The following is a 9,095-nucleotide window of genomic DNA, read 5'->3' on the forward strand; positions in this document are numbered from 1 at the left end:
CGTTTTAGCCACACACACTCCAAATCAAAGGGCCCAGAATTCCCCCTAAAACCCCGACCTTCTGCTGTCCGACGAAGCAGGGGTCAGGTCTTGACACAAGTCACTGGCTCCCTTTGAGTGGTGGGAGCGCGGCGGTGGTGTCCATGACAGAGGACTGTCACAAGCAGCCGGACAATAACCGCTAGCTCTCAGCCATGGCTAGTCTGGGGCCGGTCATGGGAAGACAGTTTGTCTCCTGTCTGCACAACAGCGGGCTTTGTGCGAGGGACCTTGGGTCTTCCACGAAGAACCTATCTTGGTGAATCGGCTCCTGTGTCCACTATATAAGGGTCTAATTCAGCCTTGGCCTCCCTTTCAACAAAGCCTTTGACAGCGCTAGAAGAGCGTTCAGACAGGGGGCCGCTCCTTGGATTGATCTGGTCGAAATGCAGACGACACTGGCTGAGATGTGGAAGGGGAATACCGTTTGGTGTCATTGGGGCACTTCAGCGAGGCCTGAATGAATATATATATATATATATAAACATATATAGATATAAACATATACACATAAATATCATTATATATATAAATATATCAGTTTCCTCCATTACCAGCAAAGTAACAATGCTTCCTGATTGCGTTGTACACATTCTGCGAGTGCGAGGGGCAGGGATCTCTCCGCCACCATGACGAGGGGAATTTACCTGCGTAATATTCATTCACCCCCCACAGCCAACCCCGGCCATTTACAGGCAGAAAATTTGCTAATGACAAGGCATTGGCTTTCAAGCTCGCCACGTCTGGCACAAAGGAGTGATTTAGAGGACCTAAAGTCATAATGAGGTAACTAAGACTGTGGCTGTAACTTCTCCTTTCTGTGTCTAGGCTATGATACCTTGATCATGAGTATCACAGGCTAAGCCTCCTGTTGATGAAGGCTGCGAGCACGTCCAACCCAGCTGCTGGGCTAACCTGGTTGATGCTTGAGTGGCCGAAGCATGAGCCAGGGCTTTTTATTTTATTTATTTTTCTTCTTTGTTGTACTTAGAAGCTTTTGTTGTGCTTTGAAGAGTACCCTGGATAGTAGCTTGACGTCATGTGACCACGCAATCAGACGTGGGAGAGGTGTTGGATTGCCATTACCAGGCAAATGTACCAATAAATAGTGAATCAAAAACAAACAAACACATGTGGTCAATACAAGTCTTTTGTTTTAGCGTATACATATCAACGGTACTAGTTGAACTGACTTATGCATGCCTTATTACATTTCATGAAGGTCGCGTGATATGTCTGCGCTCAAGCCTCCGGTGGCTCTGGAGCGTTTGACATACCAGACGGTCCCCCCCCCCAGCCCCCCTCCATCATTGAGCTGTTTTGCCAGGGTTCTCTCCCCCTATGGTGCTGCAAAGGGGCAGTAGCTGAGCAAGGGAGACTATGTAGGAGCTCGCCTCTGAAGTAGGTGGCTTTGTGGTTGATCCACTGTGTCAGCCTCTTCTGAGGAGCACCTCTGGGGACGCAAACGCTTGTGTGCCTCTGCGCTGAACATCCCTTGGTTGTCTTCCTTTCCACTGATCCTCGTCTGGGGGAAGCATTCCATCCAGGCCCTCTTTGATTTGGCGGGAGCCCGTGATTTGGTCCGAGCGGATTCAGAAGCAGCAAAAAAAAAAGAAAAAGAAAAAAACGAATGTCCTTCTGGATTTAAATGTTGAATAAATTGCCGAAATGTCGTCTTTGCCTGGGAAAGTGTTTGATCAATGGCTTTCCACGTGTCCATCTGGACAACCTTGACCGGCGAGAGACCACTGATTCAAGTTCCCCGGGAAGCGCTCCAGTTACCGTAGCGATCCGAGGCTGACGTGGAGGAAGACGTGGACGCGAGCCACGCGGGTGTTGATATAAAAAACACCCTCACTCTGATTAGGGCTGCATCTGGCGGACCTGAAGCGCGAGCCCATCTCCCACCAGCCCCCCAGCGACCTTTAGTCACTGATTCTGTGTCTTGTTATTATTGTGTGGTACTATTATTGTCTTTGTGCCCTTTGTGCTGAGTCGATGGATGAAGAGAAACCGGAGTGATGCGTTGCATACCGTTCCTCGATGTATTAAAATGAATAGCTGTGATGAGTTATTCCGATCATAACAATGCACGCCACATTGGCGTCTGTGTCACTCTCACTGACTTTAAGGCAGCCTGCTCGTAGCCTGCTCCAGTTAAGACGAGTATGTTGGCTCGCTGCCCTCAAAAACCCTGTTACTATACCTCCTTGATGGGCTGTTGTGCGCTGGGCCAAACACAAATATGGCGATGCTGTCTGCTACAGGTGTAGCCAAAAGAGAAATCCATATAAATCCTTATAAATAATTTAAATTTAAGTCTTAACATTGATTTCTTGGCATTGAGAATAGTGACTGAGGTACCGAGTGCATTATTTAGAATGTATTTCAGACTTGATTCCCCTGGTTGGGGAGCACAGTGTATCTGTGTGCCAATTGCATTTATAATAATGTCATATTTTGCTCTCAACCCGACATCAAGGTCATTTTATGGAGTCTCATTATGGTACCGCTTGTACTTTCATTGACATTTGGTCAGCTGTCCAATCCCAGCCGGTCTGTGCAGCTTCCTCTCCAAAGACACAGTTTTTGTCTGTTGCTCAAATAAAAATTCTGTGCAATTAATTTTGCCTCAACAAATATGCCCCCCCTTCCCTGTGCCTAACCACACACACACACACACACACACACACACACACACAAATAAAAAAAATACAAAAAAGCAACAATAATTCATAGTCGCTGTGCCTACGATGATTTGTCATCATGCACCTCGAAGATTTTGAAGCTGAGTGTGCCAACTGCGCATCCACACCAATGTTACGGCAGAACGACATTTATAAATGCCACGGCCGTGCGCACTCCACCGGCAGACTTGGCAAACGACACATCAAGGCGACCATAAATTCCACCTTACTGTTACTCTATGATGTTCAGCAATACCTTATACTTTTCCTCAGACATGACTCTGAACATATTGGTAAATCAAAATCGGAACAGCTCAAAAGCCTTAAAGCTATGGTAGGCAATTTGGAGAAACCAGCCAGAGATTTTGAAAGTACCCAACTGAAAAATACCGTCCCTCTCCTCAGGCCTCCCCCCCAAAAAAACACTCACTAGCTTGCTAGCTGTAGCAATAGCTCTGCCTAGCCTTGTGGCAGACTCTGGTTGTGTTAGCCACAGGTACTCGGTTTTGTAATCTCTTTGTGTCAGAGCAGATTGCTGTGGATTTATTTGCTAGGAATTTCAACAAATATTACCAAAAATGCTTCCCAGCTTTAACGGCAATGACAGAATGTACTACTTTCATGCACACAAGTGCAAAGCCTTACACAAAAAGGGATGGCTTGATTAAAACCGACTGAATTTGCTGCTGATCACTAACACACAATCAAGTAGTTCATCTGCAATTCAGATTGACGCTGAATTGTGAACGCTGTGTTGAAAACGGCATTATCATTTTTTTCAAGGGGTACTTTTACTTTGATACTTCAACAATATATCTGCACCACGCACTTTCCTACTTTTTAAACTAACTCCAGTAAAGAATTTTAAATGCAGGGAGAGGAGATAGGAGAGAGGAGAAAGAAGACAGGAGAGAGAGAGCGAGAGAGCAAGAGAGAAAAAGGAAGAGCGACCTCCATTATGCCCGAGTATTTCCTGGATTATCTGGGGAATCCAAGTTTCGTTTTGGCCCCTGCCCGTCACGAACCCACATTCCTGTGTTCTGGTCTTAAACACAAAGGCCCAGGAGACACCTCCCCCTCCTCCCATCCCTCCTCCTCATGTTCTATAACAAAACAACGGGGGGAAAGTGTCATTTTTTGGCAGAGAGCAGGACTCTGGCCAGTAGCCCGCCACTACATGCAGCCCTCCACTACATGTCTTGCGATGTCACTCACGTCACATCATCGGTTCAGTACCCCAACCCCAATCGCTGCTCTACCTCTCTCTCTCTCTCTAGATCAATCTCTCTCTCTCTCTAGCTCGCTCCTGTCTCTCTCTGGCTATCCCTCTCTCGCCCTGGCACACACTCTCTCTCTCTCTCTCTCTCTCTCTTTCTCTCTCTCTCTCTCTCTCTCTCTCTCTCTCTCTCTCTCTCTCTCTCTCTCTCTCTCTCTCTCTCTCTCTCTCTCTCTCTCGCTCTCTCTCTCTTCCTGTGACTCTCCATGTTGTGTCTGTTCAGTACCTGCTGCTGGAACAGATCATTCCCCTCTAATGAAGCAGTCCCCTGCGCCGCGACCCTATACTGAGTCACTGTTTGGCAGGCTGTGAGTGGTTTCTGGGCTGCAGAACTGCCCTACTTGCGTCGTGTTTTGGAATGGGAGGCAGAAATGGGTCACAACAGACTAGTGTGACAATTATAAAAAGCCCTGTTGCCTGGAGGAGTACATCGCATTGGAAGTGATCGCAGCAGCAACAACAGAAACACAAGAGCACACACACACGGACATACACGCACACACACACACACACACACACACACACACACACACACACACACACACACACACACACACACATACATATGCACACACACCCACAGCAGCGCCTTGTACTGTGATCTGTGTTTTAAACAGGCAAAGGAGTTTATTCAACCTCACTGAAGTGCTATTTTCTTTTTATAAATGCTCGACCCTGGTGCCAAACTTGTGTTTACATTTGTGTGGATGTCTTAGAATCCATAGCCCTGTGGTTAATACCCGTCCATCACATAACAGGATTAGACGATGATGATGTTACCAAACGATCACTGTGCGCTGACCGCTGACAATTTTTTGTCCGTTCTACGGCAGTCAAATTCCGTTTTCCTGAATATATCGATGCAATCCCCCCCATACACACACACACACACACACACACACACACACACACACACACACACACACACACACTCAAGCAGCGACAGTTAGACTGTCGCTGCTTGAGTGTTTTTGTGTCTGTGTGTGTGTGTGTGTGTGTGTGTATGGGGGGGTGGAATTGCATCGATATATTCAGGAAAAAAATTGAAATGGGTTATTGTGTAAAAAACCGCTGACAGGGTTATTGCTATCCCATCAGCGACTGACCTCGACCACCGTCGGCACGGTAACGGTTAATAGTAACGGTAATAACACACATTAGGGATTAGATGCTTAAAAATACATACGGCTACTCCTGGCGGTAAACATTAAATGGTGTTAGTGGAGTGTGTGGGGATGACGGCTGATTTCAGCAGCCTCACCTGGGCTTGGCTCGATGTAACGATAATGTTTTTTTAATTTTATTGCCCGTAAACATTTACTGTTGTCCATGTTTACGGACACGAACGGTGCAGAGGTTTAATGGGGATCCTTTTAAAACATGGGGATTTTCTTATACAAGTGTGTAATACTTTATACGTGCGTTGTTATAAAATCCTGTTGCGCAACATGCGCTCGGTGTCTACAAAAAGCCACAGCACACAATTGACGTCACTTTTTTTAGAATCGGAGTGAAGCAGAAGGCAAATCCAAGACCAATGATGCCAATGGTCAACCTTTCAGTGGAATTGCTGTTGCAGGCCACACTCTTTAACAACACGCCTGTGAAGCAGTACCCAGCAGTAAATAGCCGATTGTGACATTTTCCCCTTTAAGTAGAGTGTGCACTAATGTTGACTTTAGTATGATTTAGCGTCTTAAGTTGTGGAAATAGGGCTGTATCAATCAAGGGGAGAGAGCTGAGACCCACACACAGCATAAAGACAGAGACTAAAAATAGACTTTTAACTCCATCTCCTCTCAGAAATAGGCCTACTTGTTTACTGTATGTGACAGGAAGTCCAACCCCTGCTAAAATTGATAACAAGGCCTGCTCCCACTGTTCCTTGATTATCCCTACTACGTTTAGTCGTTTCCTGATGTTTTGCTTGTAAAACAATTTCCGAAGGGAATTTCAGCACATCCGATACAAATCATATGGAACCGCTCTAACACAAATAAGTGTTCAGTAAAGTCAGTGGAAATCTGTATTGCAAACCAATATCTCTTTCTCTTTTTCGTTCAATCTTTTATTGTTAATTGCAACGATCTGAAAATCCATTATGGACCTCAAAATAAGCATTTTTATTCAAAAACGTTTTTGATATCAACTAAAGCCAATTCAATTTGGATTTCTAAACGACATGCAACATTGTGAATTTCTCCTCATAGAATAGCCCGATTATTTATGACCACGTCACTTTTTAGGTCGGTAGCGAGGTTTATTGTTAGCCAGGTAGCTGCTAGCTGTGTAGCTTGGTAGCCATGAGGTTTTGGCAGCTATCTAGCTTTGTAGATATGTCCCACTACATCCAAAGAAAATAACGTAATTATGCGTTGTTTAGGGAAAACAAAACCCCACTTTACCCAACTGACCAACTTACCAACCAAAAATATATACAGAACCAGTATATTGGATTTAAAACATTATTTTCTTGCATGTATAAAAACAATGTTACATGGACACAGCCCACAGAGAGAAAGATCAGAGTTGGAAAAATTGTCCTTTGACAGTGGCCAGTACCTGCCTGTGAGTCAATCTCAATCCCATCAATAGCCAATTCGCAGACCTCAAAACATTGCAAGCCAGGCAGTTTATGACCTTTCCCAAGGGATCACCATGGTAACGGTGGTGGAGTCAAGGCGGCCGGCTGAGCATGCGTGTGTGTCTATATATGTGTGTATGTGTGTTTATATGTCTAAATGTGTATACATGTGTCTGTGTTTGTGTGTGTGTGCATGTGGTGTGCATGTGGTGTGTGTGTGTGTGTCCATGCAATGGCATATGTGTGTGTGTGTGTGTGTGTGCATGTGCATGGGTTGTGCATGTGTGCATGCGTATGGGTGTGTGTGTGTGTGTCTGTGTGCATGTGCATGGGTGTGCGTGCGTGCGTGCGCGCGTGTGTGTGTGTGTGTGTGTGTGTGTGTGTGTGTGTGTGTGTGTGTGTGTGTGTGTGTGTGTGTGCGTGCGCATGCGCGTGCATGTGTGTGTGTGTGTGTGTGTGTGTGTGTGTGTGTGTGTGTGTGTGTGTGTGTGTGTGTGTGTATGCATGCGCATTGCTGTCTGTGTGTGCTCCGCTGCGCTGTGTTGCATTCAGAGTGACTCAGCTCTGGGGGCTTCTAGAACACTGTACCACACATCCCTTTGTGTGGAGGCTGAACGTTGAGGCGCCGCCCCCTCCTCCGCCTGGGCTTGTTTATTGACTGTACCCACAATGCACTGGGGGATATTGAAGAACAACAGCAGGGATCCTTCAGCCAAATGGACAACTTTGTTTACTTTGGGACATTTCTCCATCAGTTCACTTTGATTGCGACAACAGTGAAAACAAACGTGTGATATGATCTGGTTTGTAGAAGGCTGACAAATAAATCGGTTAAAGTCAGGTCTCAGACCAAGAGCTTGTTTGAATGATGTATGTCAGAAAGACCTCCCTATGCACTAAGATAGTTTTAATATATTGTGTCTATATTTTTAAATACAATTTAGATATGAAATCATCCATGAACTATGCTAACTAATGACCTGTGTGGTTTAGCCCCCGTACTGATAGCGTGTTTGAAAGTTGCACGCAAGAAAAACCTTGTTGAATAATATTGACAAACCAATACATAAATGTTGAGTTTCATTAGATATGTGTAAGAATTGCTCAAGCTGACACCTCTGTGAGCACAGTCAACTTCCTTCTTTTGATTGGGTGAAACCAGGCCCCCAAAGGAAATGTACGTATATTAATAGACGCTGTTCCTCATGACTGGCTGCAGCAGCCCATGCTACGACAAGAAAAACAGCCGACACCACTGCGAAAGTAACCCCCTCAGGACCGCAAGCCGTTCGTTCACACACTAATTGTCAAACAAAACCTAAAAGTGAAGTAGAGCCCGGGGAATTCTGATGGTGATTACGTGATGTAGGATGTGTGTTCTGGGGTTGAACATGGCCGCACGTCACCTCTGAGGCAGAGACGTCCATAAATAAACACATTTAAGTGAATCATACGCGTAATGATTCACGCTGTGTGGTTCAGCGGATTAGTGAAACATTGCCATGATTGTCCACGTTTAAGGCTACTGAATGAAAAGAGACATAATAACACTGCGTTTTGAATTAATATAAACAGCCTAATTAGGCAAACTTTGTTTTTTGTTGGTATATTTGTTTGTGAGGGAAACCGGTATGTTGAAATCAGTGCTGCCAGTATCCTAGTGAGAGCGAAGCACACAACATTACAGGACCTGTTTTTAGTCTCTATGTCTCCTTCAGGCTGGAATATAAAGTCCTCCTACTCACGCACTCATGCAGCCACACAGAAACACGCACACACACAGGCTTGCACGCGCAAACAAACACGCAGACACATACGCACACAAACGCTTGCATGCACACATGCACACACACATACACACACACAGAAACCCAAGGACACAAATCACCTAACGAACTGCAGTCCCTAAACTGTTTCTTAATAAGAACGATAAGTCTACAATAAAAAAAAACATAAATGATTACATAATAATACTTTGGTTTCCAAGGTGGATTAGAATAGATCAATAATTATTATAAGCAAAAGAAAAAGGCATTTGCAAAACTTTTTGCTTTTCTTGTACCCCTTATTTGCTTTTCTATGACCAAAAACTGATCGTCATTTATTTATTTCCAAGGTTGAGCTTTAAAGCTGAATAACTGCTGGGGATGAACACATGGAAAAAAAAGGCATCCACCAAAAAACGGCAGTCCTTTTATGGGCGTTCTTTATCTACCGAAGCTTTTTGGCTCTTCCTATCGTTCACATCCATGGATGTATTACATTAAGACGATATCCGGCCTCAGAACACAGATCACAGGTCTCTCTCTCTATCTCTCTCCCTCCCTGTTACACTCTCTCAGTCACTCACACACATTTCTGGCTTGACTATGAGCACTTTGAAATGTGTATTAATACAAATGAAGTAGTATTGGCATAAGAGGTGGCAGGAGAGGTAGAAGAATTAGCAGCGGTTGTGGTAATCGTGGTAGGAGTTTCGTCAGGATCAGTAGCAGCAGTACTGTGTTTA

This window comes from Pollachius pollachius (genome assembly GCF_949987615.1).
Source record: "Pollachius pollachius genome assembly, chromosome: 13".
Classification (NCBI taxonomy): Eukaryota; Metazoa; Chordata; class Actinopteri; order Gadiformes; family Gadidae; genus Pollachius; species Pollachius pollachius.